We start from the raw sequence: 14,217 nt of genomic DNA, 5'->3' as shown, positions 1-14,217 counted from the left end.
TTCACTGTGTGATTCAACTCTTCATTGTCCTCAAAATGTCTTCTACGAATGGCATCCTTTAATGGCCCAAACAAGTGGAATTCCGAGGGGGCTATGTCAGATGTCAGGTGTGACAGCCGTGGATGGTCTCCCCGACCGCTGCAAATCGTGGAGCTTCGCCGAACCTCCGTGGCCCGTGATTAATTGTACTTCTCTCGACGGTAAATGATCCATAGACTATGATCAAGCGTTTGTGAATACTCCCGACGGTTCCTTTCTCTGCAGTGAGAAATTCAATGACGACACGTTGCTTGTAACGTACATTACCTATAGACGCCATTTTGAAACTGTCCTGCAACCACACTATCTGTCGCAAGTGACGGAAACTTGGCGTGCTCAATCAGGAGGCTTCAAATAATACATATTTAATGTTTCGCATTCGTAACATTGTTTTCAGCTGAGAAAAAAAAAGTGGTGCATTACTTTCTGGGCAACCTTCGTACACAGACCAGACTGCAGTTATAAAATTCGACAGACATTCCAGGGAAGGAGTGGTTAAGGGGCAGTGAGATTGGGTTAGGCTCCGCGATCCTTTTCAGTCTACACACTGAGCAAGGTCCGATGGAAACGAAGGAACAATTTCGAAAAGAAATTTAAGTACGAGGAGGAAAACAAAGAAAAATTTGAGGTTTGTCGATGACATTGTAGTTCTGTCAGAGACGGGAAAGGATTGGAAGGGCAGTTCATCGGGATGTATAGTGTCTTTAAAAGAGATTGAAAGATAAACATCACGAGAAGCAAAACGCAAGTAATGAAATACAGCCGAATTAAATCAGGGATGCTGAGGGAATTACATTATGAGATGATACACTGAAAGTGGTAGATGAGTTTTGCTATTTGGGCAAGTGGTAGATGAGTTTTGCTATTTGGGCAGAAAAATAGATTACGATAGTCGAAGCAGAGACATGCAAAGCAAAACGGCAGTAGCAAGAAAAACTTTGCTGAAAAGGAAGTCTCTACTGATTGTGTTTGTTTGGATGGTTCAAATGGTTCAAATAGCTCTGAGCACTATGGGACTTAACATCTGAGGTCATCAGTCCCCGATGACTTAGAACTACTTAAGCCTAAGGACATCACACACATCCATGCCCGAGGCAGGATTCGAACCTGCGGCCGTAGCGGTCGCGCAGTTCCAGACTGAAGCGCCTACAACCGCTCGGCCACACCGGCCGGCGTTTGTTTGTAGTGTAGCCTTGTGTGGAATTGAAACACAGACGATAATTAGTTCAAACAAGAAGACAATAGAAACTTTTGAAATTTGGTGTTACAGAAGAATTCCGAAGATTAGCTGTGTAGATAGAATGGTACATGAGGAGGCAGTGAATCGTATTGGGGACAAGATAAACTTATGGGAAAAAAACAATGGTCGGTTGATAGGACACATTCTGAGGTATCAAGGATCTGTGAGTTTGGCGACTGTAATAAATATGGAGTGAGTGCTGAGGAGTAAAAATTGTAGAGGGATATCACAGTTTGAATACAGTAAACAGATTCAGGTTGATGCATGTTGCAGTAGTTATGTAGAGATGAAGAGGCTTGTGCAGGTTAGACAAACGTGAAGAACTGCATTAAACCAGTCATCGCACTGAAGACGACAGCAGCAGCAGCAACAACAACAACAACAACAACAACCGACCCTGGACTTCAGCTTTGATTTTTTTTTCCACGACCAATGCTTCTTAGCGTGATCCTGTCCAGTCACGGTTCACAACCTGCTGTTACAACTTGAATTCTATCAGTACCTCCCTGCTACTATACAAACTTCTCAGAAGATTTCATGCGTGCCGTTCTGGGCCGATAGTTTAAGAAGAAAGTGTATCGCGGAGAAATGACTGAGCCACAGTCTAGGTATGGTTGTGATAATGGATCTTTAACTCTGCAGCTGCTGCCTTCCAAGGTTCCGGGTTCAAATCCCAGTCCGACAACACATTTACAGTCAGTAACGATTTACGGTTCGTATTCGTGAGAATTGGTGTTCAAACCTCGATCTATCAGTAATGAAGGAACTCACGGTGGCACACAGAGCGTGCATTTCCTTCCATACGCTATTTCTCTCCAATAGAACTGATGATTCGATTCTGTTGAAGGGATGTTAAACCCTAACTTTCCTTCAGTCTCTCCCAATCGATGAGATCTGGAAAATTTTGGAAGACACGTGATGGAAGGGGGAAGGGGAGGTTACTGGCCTCTCATAGCTCTCCACCCGTAAGAATATAAAACTCATTCCTCACCCACGTTTCCCGGCACAGTGGCTGATATGGGTCAGGTGTAAGCAGACGGTAGCTGCTGTATTTCCTTGACCCACGAAGACTAATGGTGTACTTGGCAACGCTCTCTTGTTTACGTCATAGAAAGATACATCTCGTATGGCTATTGACACTACATATTCGATAATGTTATTGTATATTGAGAAATGTCAGAGCATTGGTATCGAGTGCGTCCAGGGGGAAATAATTGTTCTTCACTACTAGTTTAATGATAATTACAAAATATATGTATTGTATATGCGGTACACTGGGAACACGAGTGCAGTAATAAAAGGTGTAAACTAGTTATATCAGTAGCTGTAATATTATGTCTGTACACAGTCATTTAAAACAAAGGTTCGAACATTGATTTTATCCTGGCGTTGGTTCATACAAAAATAGCGAAGTTTTAACTTGTATTCCAAATGAGCGCTCTAGTCTTTTAGAAAAGCTGGTAATTATGTAATGCGATCAGATTTATGTCAAGGTTTTTATTATATTTGCGGTTCGAACAGTGGAAATGGAAACATTCAAATGCAGATCTCAGATTTGTTGACGGGATCAAAGAACAATACATGTCTTTCTTAAATGACTTACTTGTATCCAAAACAATTGAGAAGGTATTATGATGGCACAGATTTATGTTGGCCACCTCATCACTACAAAAAATAATGCTCCAAATTGTTCTTCTTGTTTAGGCCTTGGTTCCGAAGACTGGCTTGATGCAGGTCTCACGTTACTCAATCCTGTGGAGGCCTCTTCATCTCTAAATAATTACATCCTTCTGAATCTGCTTACTGTGCTCATCTCTTGGTCTCCCTCTACGATTTTCCTACCCCCAACCCCTCCCCCCCCCCCCCCCCCACACACACACACACTTCCTTCGATTAGTAAATTGGTGATGCCTTGACGTCTCAGAATATGTTCTACCATTCGACCCCTTCTTCTAGTAAAGTTGCGCCACAAATTTCTTGCCTCCCCAATTTTATTCAGCAGTTCCTCATTGTTTACACAATCTACCTATCTAATCTTCGGTATTCTTCTGTAGCACCACATTTCAAAAGATGCTATTCTCCTCTTGTCTAAACTATTTACCCTCCATGTCTCCATTTACCATACATGGCTACATTCCAGACAAATATCTTCAGAAAAGATTTTCTTAAGTCTATATCCGATGTTAACAAATTTATCTTCTTCAGAAAGACTTACCTTGCCGTAGCCAGTTTACATTTTATATCTTCTCTACTTCGACCATGAAACATTTATTTTGTTCCCGAAATAGCAAAACTCATTTACTATTTTAATTGTCTCATTTCGTAATCTAATACCCTCAGCATCACCTGATTTAATTCGACTACATTCCATTATCCTCGTTTTGCTTTTGTTGATGTTCATCTTGTATCCTCCTTTCAAGACACTGTCCATTCCGTTCAGCTGCTCTTCCAGGTCTTTGCCGTCTCTGACAGAATTACAATGTCATTGGCAAACCTCAAAGTTTTTATTTCTTCTCCATAGATTTTAATTCGTACCCCAAATTTTTCTTTTATTTCCTTTACTGCTTGGTCAATATATAGATTGAATAACATTGCCGCTCGAAGTGGCCGCGCGGTTAGAGGCGCCATGTTACGGATTGCGCGGACACTCCTGCCGGTGGTCAGATTCCTCCCTTGGGCACGGGTGTGTGTGTCGTTCGTAGCGAAAGTTGGCTTAAGTAGTGTGTAAGTCTAGGGACAGATGACCTCAGCAGTTTGGTCCCTTTGGAATTCACACACATTTGAACATTTGAATAAGATCAGGGATAGGCTTCTACCCTGTCCCAGTCCCTTCTCAACTACAGCTTCCCTTTCATGCCCCTCGACTCTTATAACTGCCATCTGGTTTCCGTACAAATTGTAAATAGCCTTTTGCTGCCTATACTTTACCCCTGTCTTCTTCAGAATCTGAAGGAGAGTGTTCCACTCAACAATGTCGAAAGCTCTCTCTAAGTCTACAAATGTTAGAAACGTAAGCTTGCCTTTCCTTAACCTATTTTCTAAGATAAGTCATAGGGTCAGTACTGCCTCCTACACTTCTGCACAGTCAGAACTAATCTACAAATTTTCCCACTCTTCTGCGAAGAATTCGCGTTAGCATTTTGTAACCATGAGTTATTAAACTGGTAGTTCGGTAATTTTCACACCTGTCAACAACTGCTTTCTTTGGCATTGGAATTATTACATTCTGCTCGAAGTCTAAGTGTATTTCGCCTGTCTCATACATTTTGTACACCAGGTGGAAGAGGTCTGCCATGGCTGGCTTTCCCATGGTTATCATTAGCTCTGACGGAATGCCTTGCACCCCTGGAGTCTTGTTTTGGTTCAAATGGCTCTGAGCACTATGGGACTCAACTGCTGTGGTTATCAGTCCACTAGAACTTAGAACTACTTAAACCTAACTAACCTAAGGACATCACACACATCCATGCCCGAGGCAGGATTCGAACCTGCGACCTTAGCAGTCGCACGGTTCCGGACTGCGCGCCTAGAACCGCGAGACCACCGCGGCCGGCCCTTGTTTTGACTTACCCTTTCAGTGATCTGTCAAATTCATCTCGCAATACCACATTCCCCGCCTCATCTCCATATACGTCCTTTTCCACTTCTACAATATTGCATACAGGTTCATCTCCCTTGTATAGAGCCTCTATATACTCCTTCCGTCTTTTACCTTCCCCTTTTTGCTTGGGACTGGTTTTCCACCTGAGTTCTTGAATTTCATACAGCTGCTTCTCTTTTCTCCACAGGCCTCTTTAATTTTCCTGTAGGCGGTATCTATCTTTCTTCTTCCCTAGCCATTCCTGCTTAGCTAGTTTGCACTTCCTGTCAGTCTCATTTTTTAAACGTTTGTATTCGCTTTCGCCTTATTCATTTGCAGCATTTTATATTTTCACCTTTCATCGATTAAATTCAACATCTTCTATGTTGGAGGAGCAGGAGGATAGAGATTATTGTTTAACGTTCTGTCGACAACGAGATCATTAGAGACGGAACACAAGCTCGGGTTAGGGAAGGATGGCGAAAAAAATCGGTCGTGCAATTTCAGAGCAACCATCCCAGTATTTGCCCGAAGCAATTTAGGCAAATCACGGAAAATCTAAATAAGGATGGCCGGGCGCGGGATTGAACTGTCGTCCACCGGCCAGTGTGCTAACCACCGCGCACTTCGCTAGGTGTCTCTTACGTAATCCAAGGGCTATTTGATCCTCTGCTACCTTAACTATTTCATTTCCTGGAGCTACCCATTCATCTTCTGCTATATTCCTTTTCCCTTTTCTCATCAATAGTTGCCTAAAACTTCCTCTGACACTCTCATCAAACCCTTTCTTTCCACTTATCCAGGTCCCATCTGCTTAATTTTCTACTTTCTGCATTTACACCTACATCTACACGGATAATCTGCAAATCACATTTAAGTGCCTGGCAGAGGGTTCATCGAATCACCTTCACAATTCTCTATTATTTCAATCTTGTACAACGCGCCTAAAGAACGAACACCTATATCCTTCCGTACGAGCTCTGATTTCCCTTATTTTATCGTGTATATCGTTTCTCCCTATGTTGTTCGGTGTCAACAAAATATTTTCGCATTCGTACGAAAAAGTTGGTGATTCGAATTTCGTGAATTTCGTGAATGCCTTTCTTTTAATGATGTCCAGCCGTAATCCTGCATCATCTCAGTGACACTCTCTCCGATATTTCGCGATAATACAAAACGTGCTGCCTTTCTTTGAACTTTTTCGATTTACTCCGTCAGTCCTATCTGCTAGGTATCCCACTCAGCGCAGCAGTATTCTTAAAGAGGACGGACAAGAGTAATGTAGGCAGTCTCGTTAGTAGATCTGTCACATTTTCTAAGTGTCCTGCCAATAAAACGCAGTCTCTGGTTAGCCTTCCACACAACATTTTCTATGTATCCTTTCCACTTTAAGTTGTTCGTAATTATTATTCCTAGATATCTAGTTGACCTTACGGCCTTTAGATCTGACTCATTTATCATGTAACCGAAGTTTAATGGGTGCCTTTTAGCACTCATGTGGATGACATCTCGCTTTTTGTTATTTAGGGCCAACTTCAAAGTTCCTCACCATCCAGGTAACTTTTCTAAATCGTTTTGCAATTTGTTTTGAGCTTCTGATGACTTTATTAGCCGATAAACGACAGCGTTATCTGCAACCAACCTAAGACGAATGCTGAGATTGTCTCTCAAATCGTTTTTACTCGATGAGTTCCCGTGAATTACTACGAACTTAGACCTCTCTAACAGGAAGTCACAAATCCACTCACATAAATGAGACGATATTCCATAAACACGCAATTTCACTACAAGCCGTTTGTGTGGTAAAGCGTCAAAAGCCCTCTGGAAATCCAGAAATAAGGAGTCGATCTGAAATCCCTCGTTAATAGCTCTCAACATTTCATGCGAATAAAGACCTAGTTGTGTTTCACAAGAACGATGTTTTCTAAACCTAAGTTGACTGTATGTCAATAGACCGTTTTGTTCGAGGTAATTCATTATGTTCGAACTCAATAAATGTTCCAGAATCCTGCTGCAATTTCTTCAGTTTAATGTACTGTTCATGCCCAATAAATTGTGGTCAGGGTCCACATCTGCCCCTGGAAACGTCTTACATTTTAAGATCTGGTTCCGAAATCTCCCCCTCCCCCTCCCCCCCCCCCCCCCGCCCCCCAACCCCCGACGGCAAGCCCCGTGGTTCAGAAATAATTTATTAAGCACGTTCTTAAGTGACATACCAGAAAACTGACTGTTTTTACGTGCAAATAAGGAAGTTAAAAGTGCCGTGGCTACAGAGGGGCTACATTTTATTTCTGACAATGCAGTTACAGAAATACAATCCTAATGTTTTAACAGATAGCACTATTGTCGACAAAAACCATTTCTCATTTCTTTTACATTTTTAAAAGATGACGATGATGGTTGGTGGTGCGCTCAACTGCGCGTACCTCTACATCTACGTGATTACTCTGCTATTCACAATAAAGTGCCTGGCAGAAGGTTCAATGAACCATCTTCATGCTGTCTCTCTACCGTTCCACTCTCGAAGGGCACACGGAAAAAACGAGCACTTAAATTTTTCTGTGCGAGCCCTGATTTCTCTTATTTTGTCGTGATGATCATTTCTCCCTATGTAGGTGGGTGTCAACAGAATGTTTTCGCAATCGGAGAAGAAGACTGGTGATTGAAATTTCATGAGAAGGTCCCATCGCAACGAAAAACGCCTTTGTTTTAATGATTGCCACTCTAATTCGCGTATCATGTCTGTGACACTATCTCCCCTATTTCGCGATAATACAAAACGAGCTGCCCTTCTTTGTACTTTTTCGATGTCATCCGTCAGTCCCACCTGATGCGGATCCCACACCGCACAGCAGTACTCCAGAATATGGCGGACAAGCGTGGTGTAAGCAGTCTCTTTGGTAGCCCCCTTGCACCTTCTAAGTGTTCTGCCAATGAATCGCAGTCTTTGGTTTGCTCTACCCACAATATTATCCATGTGATCTTTCCAATTTAGGGTATTTGTAATTATAATCTGTAAGTATTTAGTTGAATTTACAGCCCTCAGATTTGTGTGACTTGTCGCGTAATCAGCTCCCGGACAAAGTCCCAATTTTTTCACAATCCTGTTTTGTACACAGACCAATCACGAATGATGATGATGATGATGATGATGATGATGATGAAATAATGAGGATAACACAAGCGCCCAGTCCCCGGGCAGAGAAAATCCCCAACCCGGCCGAGAACCGAACCCGGCATCCCGTGATCCAGACGCAGCAACGCTAGCCACTAGACCACGAGCTGCGGACATTTTTAGAAGAGAATAACAGTGTTAAATTTAGGAATAAATATCTTTCGTTGTTGGCTTCTGTTTGTTACAGAACTCTGTTCTTGGGATCAGATGTTGTAAAGAGGTTCTTCAGTTTCTCTCGCTGTAATTGTGGATGGAACAGTCCACGGCTGTACTGCCGGTTATCCTATCCAGACATTTGACAAACCCAAACCCTTCCATCGAAGTACCGTAGAGTATACCGTGGTTCACGAGTCCTTAACATTTGTTTCCAGTCATCAACTGTTCACTGTCGTCACTCTTCACGCCGCCGCAGCATTGAGTGCAGAAATGTGTGACTTAAGAGAGCCTGCTCGACCATTTGACCTCATTGTCTTTAATTTTCTACGCACAACCATTAGCCTAGCTGGACTGCCAGTAGCACTTGGTATCTCACGAGTAGTTTCTTCCATTGATTTCATGCAATTTATTTTTACAACTACCCTCCGCAATGATCGACGATCACTGTCCGTCGGCACAAGAGGGTTACCTGGTCTTGGTTTAGTTGTGGTTTTTCCTTCACGATCAGTTAAATCACAATCAGTCCCCTTGGGTTGCTTCAGAAGGGCTCAAATATCTCTAATGGATTTGTTACTCAGATGACATCCAATGACTAACCACGTCCGAAGTTAATGAGCTATCCTGACCTAGCATTTCTATTGTTGCTGCTTCTCTGCCGACCGATAAATACTCCCTCCCTCCCTCCTCTTTTACTGCCGGGTCCACCTCTCGTGACATATCGAGTCAATTCCGGATTACATGCAAGTGTCTCGATCCTTATCATCAGATAGAGTGTAATGGCTACGTCATTACACAACAGATATCCCGGAATTTGCTTTCTGCTATTTGGAGCTGTCACCGAAAACCTAAATCTGGGTGGGTGAGTGGAGTACGTGAACCACCGGTCCCGCAATACGAGACCAGTCCCTTAGCAAATTTGCGACCTCTTCCTGTCATACCGAGACAGGGAGTTTAAGAAAGATTCGTCCGAATTCACACGAATACAGTTCCTAGTCGAATGAAGATAGGAACTAGGTATAAATTTTACCATACGCATCGAAAATAGAACTTTACCTTGGCGCCAGTCCTGCATTACCAGTTCATCGTCGAGATCTCGCGACTAACATATGCCGTCCGCGGTGGCCGAGCGGTTTTAGGCGCTTCAGTCCGGAATCGGGCGACCGCTACGGTCGCACGTTCGAATCCTGCCTCGGGCATGGATGAGTGTAACGTCCTTAGATTAGTTAGGTTTAAGTAGTTATAAGTTCTATGGGACTGATGACCTTAGCAGTTAAGTCCTATAGTGCTCAGAGCCATTGGAACCATTTGACTAACATATACTAAGAAATAGGATTGTATTAACTGTCAAATTCAAACAATGTACAGCACTGTAATGTACCACCCGCCATTGTAAGTATAAACCGTACAATTGTTTAGAAACTAGCGTGACGCTTTATAGTGTCTTAGATCATGGGTTATTACCAACAGTTAGACAAGAAAGAACTCCTTATGTATCACTAGTGCTGATGAAACTGTAGGAATGTGTATTCTGTGATGACATTTCCTAGAGCAGTACAGCGAGCCCTGTTGGAACAGCGCTATTTCTTCCTGTAACATACACACATTGTTCCCGCAGAGACCCGATAAAGATGACGAGGTCAGCCACTTTCTGCTGAAATAAAGACCCAAGGAACAGTAAAATAAGAATACTGTTACAACAGTTTGGAGAACACAGATCAGTCAGAAATTATTTGTAGTACTCTAGGCCAACAGTTTTATCCAGTATGTATCGTAGGTAGCCAGTTATGCTTCTGAAAATAGCAGCAACATGAATCAGCCGTTACCTGAAATGCTCCTCCATGATACTGACAAGAGGGAGATTGAGTTAATGATTAAATCACTAAAGACCAAGAACTCTCACGGATATGACGGGGTATCTAGCAGAATACTGAAGTATTGTTCTATATATGTTAGCCCAGTGCTTAGCCATATCTGTAACTTTTTCTTTAGGAGTGGTCGGTTTCCTGACCGATTAAAGTACTCGGTAGTGAAGCCACTTTATAAAAAGAGAGACAGGGATAATGTTGGCAATTATAGACCTATTTCTATGCCATCGGTGTTTGCTAAAGTTATTGAGAGGGTTGTATATACAAAGTTACTGGAGCATTTAAATTCACGTAATTTGTTATCAAATGTACAGTTTGGTTTTAGAAATGGTTTAACAACTGAAAATGCTATATTCTCTTTTCTCTGTGAGGTTTTGGATGGATTAAATATAAGGTTGCAAACGCTAGGTGTTTTCTTTGATTTAACGAAGGCTTTTGACTGTGTTGACCACAAAATATTACTGCAGAAGTTGGACCATTATGGAGTAAGGGGAGTAGCTTACAATTGGTTCGCCTCTTACTTTAAGAACAGAAAGCAGAAGGTAATTCTCCGCAATATTGAGAGTGGTACTGATGTTCAGTCCCAATGGGGCACTGTTAAGTGGAGCATTCTCCAAGGGTCGGTGCTGGGGCCACTGCTGTTTCTTATTTATATAAATGATATGCCTTCTAGTATTACAGGTGATTCAAAAATATTTCTGTTTGCTGATGACACCAGCTTGGTAGTGAAGGATCTTGTGTGTAATATTGAAACAGTATCAAATAATGTAGTTCATGAAATAAGTTCGTGACTTGTGGAAAATAATTTGATGCTTAATCACAGTAAGACTCAGTTTTTACAGTTTCTAACTCACAATTCAACAAGAACCGATATTTTGATCAGACAGAATGGACATATTATAAGCGAGACGGAACAGTTCAAGTTGCTAGGCGTTCGGATACATGGTAAGCTGTTGTGGAAAGCCCATGTTCAGGATCTTGTTCAGAAACTAAATGCTGCTTCATTTACCATTGGAACAGTATCTGAAATAAGTGACAGTTCAACACGAAAAGTAGTCCGCATATTTTCATACGCTTATGTCATATGGTACTATTTTTTGGGGTAATTCTTCTGCTTCAAAAAGGGTATTTTTGGCTCAAAAACGGGCTAATCGAGCTATGTGTGGTGTGAGTTCGAGAACCTCTTGTCGACCCCTATTCAATAGTCTGGGAATTCTGACATTGCCATCACAGTATATATTTTCTTTAATGTCGTTTATTGTTAGCAGTATTAGCTTTTTCCGAAGAGTTAGCAGCTTTCACTCAGTAAATACTAGACAGAAATCAAATCTGCAAATCTAAACTGAATAGTTTCCTCGTGGTTCACTCCTTCTATTCTGTCGAGGAGCTCCTGGAAGAGCTGCAAAATTAAGCAAATACCAGTGTTACATTGTTGATTTTCTTTATTTAAACTTACGAATTGTCGCCTTAATATGTTACTTATATTTCATTTTACCTGTTTCTACTATCTTGCCATAAATTCATGTATTGACTCGTTCCATGGTCATGGAGACTTCTCCTTAATTTGGTCCCACGGAACAACAAATAAATAAATAACAATATTTCGACGATGAAACGTGTCGGCATCGTCAAGTGCGATTTCGAACTGTCCCTCTGGGGGTGCACGGCCAATCTATACCTCCTCCCACAGCCAGCCGCTCCGCACACGGTCAGCGGCCGAGGGCACATCAGCGGCCGCGGGGGCGACTCCGACGGCGTCTCTGGCCGACGCCCGGCGCTGAGCACTGTTTGCGGTAGCGTGGGTGTAGTTACTCCGTCCGCCCTGGGCGCCAGCAGGCTGTGCTTGCTGACTGTCTTCTTAATTAGACCCAGCGCTGGTTCTCGAACCTTGTTAAGATTACAACCGCAGTCTCAGTTCATGAGATTTTCCCTGCTGTGCATTTCAGTGGCTTCTCTAACGACACTGTCCCAGCACTTCAAAGCCAGTGCGAAGATCCTGGTACGTTGTATTTCTTCGCACGAGTCTCGGACAAACAGTACCCTACGACTGCCGACTTTTTGAGGCACACTATAGTCGAGAGTGCCTTTGTGTTCTCGGCGGCAATATTCGATGGTGACACTGTATCGGCCTTCAGTAGACTGAGGTTATCTTTGACGCTCTCATAAAATGCATACGTTTTATTGGGCGGACAAGAGACAGCTCTTACTCGGTGATCTTCTAGTACGCACCCTATTTTTCCTGATAGCGTGCCGTTATATGGTATAACGGCAGTGACATCTTTTTCTAAGTGACTTCGACCGTCCTCACAGGTTGTACTGTAGTAGAGAGGTGGTTCAAATGGCTCTGAGCACTATGGGACTTAACATCTGAGGTCATCACTCCCCTAGAACTTAGAACTACTTAAACCTAACTAACCTAAGGACATCTCACACATCCATGCCCGAGGCAGGATTCGAACCTGCGACCGTAGCGGTCGTGCGGTTCCAGACTGTATCGCCTAGAACCGCTCGGCCACGCCGGCCAGCAGTAGAGAGATGCAGGGCTCACCTCATCCACCATTCTGCTTTCAAAAACTCGTTTACGGTAGAGGACTGCAGCACCATTCCCTCTTTCAATTATTGAACAAACGCAAGGATGGCTGGCAAAGTGTTTAGTGTATCTGGGATTGTAAAACAGTTAAGATCTTTAAATGCCAGGAAGGCATCTGGCCCGGACGGTATTCCCGTAACATTTTATGTTGACTATGCTACAAATATAGCACCATTCGTATCCATCATCTATCAGAGATCATTGGAACAGCGGAAAGTTGCACTTGACTGGAAGAAGGCCCAAGTCATAGCACTCTATAAAAAGGGAAGAAAACCGGGTGCACATAATTACCGGCCAATTTCACTGACATCGATTTTTGTAGAATCATGGGACATATTTTGTGTTCAGGCATAATGACTTTTCTGCATTCTAAGAAGTTCATCTGCAGAAACCAGCACGGTTTTAGCAAACTTGCGAGACACAGCTGGCCCTCTTTGTGCATGACATACAACAGGCTCTAGATACCGGCTCCGAGGTAGATGCCATGTTTCTCGACTTCGAAAAGCCGTTCGACTCAGTTTCGCACTGTCGCATGCCACAATAAGTGCGCGCTTACAGTTTATCCGATGATATATGCGGTTGGATAGAAAGTTTTCTAACAGACAGAGAACAGTATGTCGTCCTGAATGGGGTGACTTCAACACAAACAAGTGTAACTTCAGGTATGCCCCAGGGCAGCGTAATACACTCCTGGAAATTGAAATAAGAACACCGTGAATTCATTGTCCCAGGAAGGGGAAACTTTATTGACACATTCCTGGGGTCAGATACATCACATGATCACACTGACAGAACCACAGGCACAGAGACACAGGCAACAGAGCATGCACAATGTCGGCACTAGTACAGTGTATATCCACCTTTCGCAGCAATGCAGGCTGCTAGTCTCCCATGGAGGCGATCGTAGAGATGCTGGATGTAGTCCTGTGGAAGGGCGTGCCATGCCATTTCCACCTGGCGCCTCAGTTGGATCAGCGTTCGTGCTGGACGTGCAGACCGCGTGAGACGACGCTTCATCCAGTCCCAAACATGCTCAACGGGGGACAGATCCGGAGATCTTGCTGGCCAGGGTAGTTGACTTACACCTTCTAGAGCACGTTGGGTGGCACGGGATACATGCGGACGTGCATTGTCCTGTTGGAACAGCAAGTTCCCTTGCCGGTCTAGGAATGGTAGAACGATGGGTTCGATGACGGTTTGGATGTACCGTGCACTATTCAGTGTCCCCTCGACGATCACCAGAGGTGTACGGCCAGTGTAGGAGATCGCTCCCCACACCATGATGCCTGGTGTTGGCCCTGTGTGCCTCGGTCGTATGCAGCCCTGATTGTGGTGCTCACCTGCACGGCGCCAAACACTCATACGATCATCATTGGCACCAAGGCAGAACCGACTCTCATCGCTGAAGACGACACGTCTCCATTCGTCCCTCTATTCACGCCTGTCGCGACACCACTGGAGGCGGGCTGCACGATGTTGGGGCGTGAGCGGAAGACGGCCTAACGGTATGCGGGACCGTAGCCCAGCTTCGTGGAGACGGTTGCGAATGGTCCTCGCCGATACCCCAGGAGC

The 14,217-nt window shown here is 43.6% G+C and overlaps 1 protein-coding gene across 1 annotated transcript in view; it reads left to right on the top strand.

Moving 5' to 3' along the window:
• Positions 1-14,217, top strand: part of LOC126267626 (uncharacterized) — a 306,770-nt gene that overhangs the window by 119,348 nt on the left and 173,205 nt on the right. The gene's annotated exons all lie outside the window — the stretch shown is intronic.

Source organism: Schistocerca gregaria, chromosome 4 (genome assembly GCF_023897955.1).
Source record: "Schistocerca gregaria isolate iqSchGreg1 chromosome 4, iqSchGreg1.2, whole genome shotgun sequence".
Lineage (NCBI taxonomy): Eukaryota > Metazoa > Arthropoda > Insecta > Orthoptera > Acrididae > Schistocerca > Schistocerca gregaria.
Note: the sequence above shows the minus strand (reverse complement) of the source record. Positions and strands in the feature narration are given on the sequence as shown.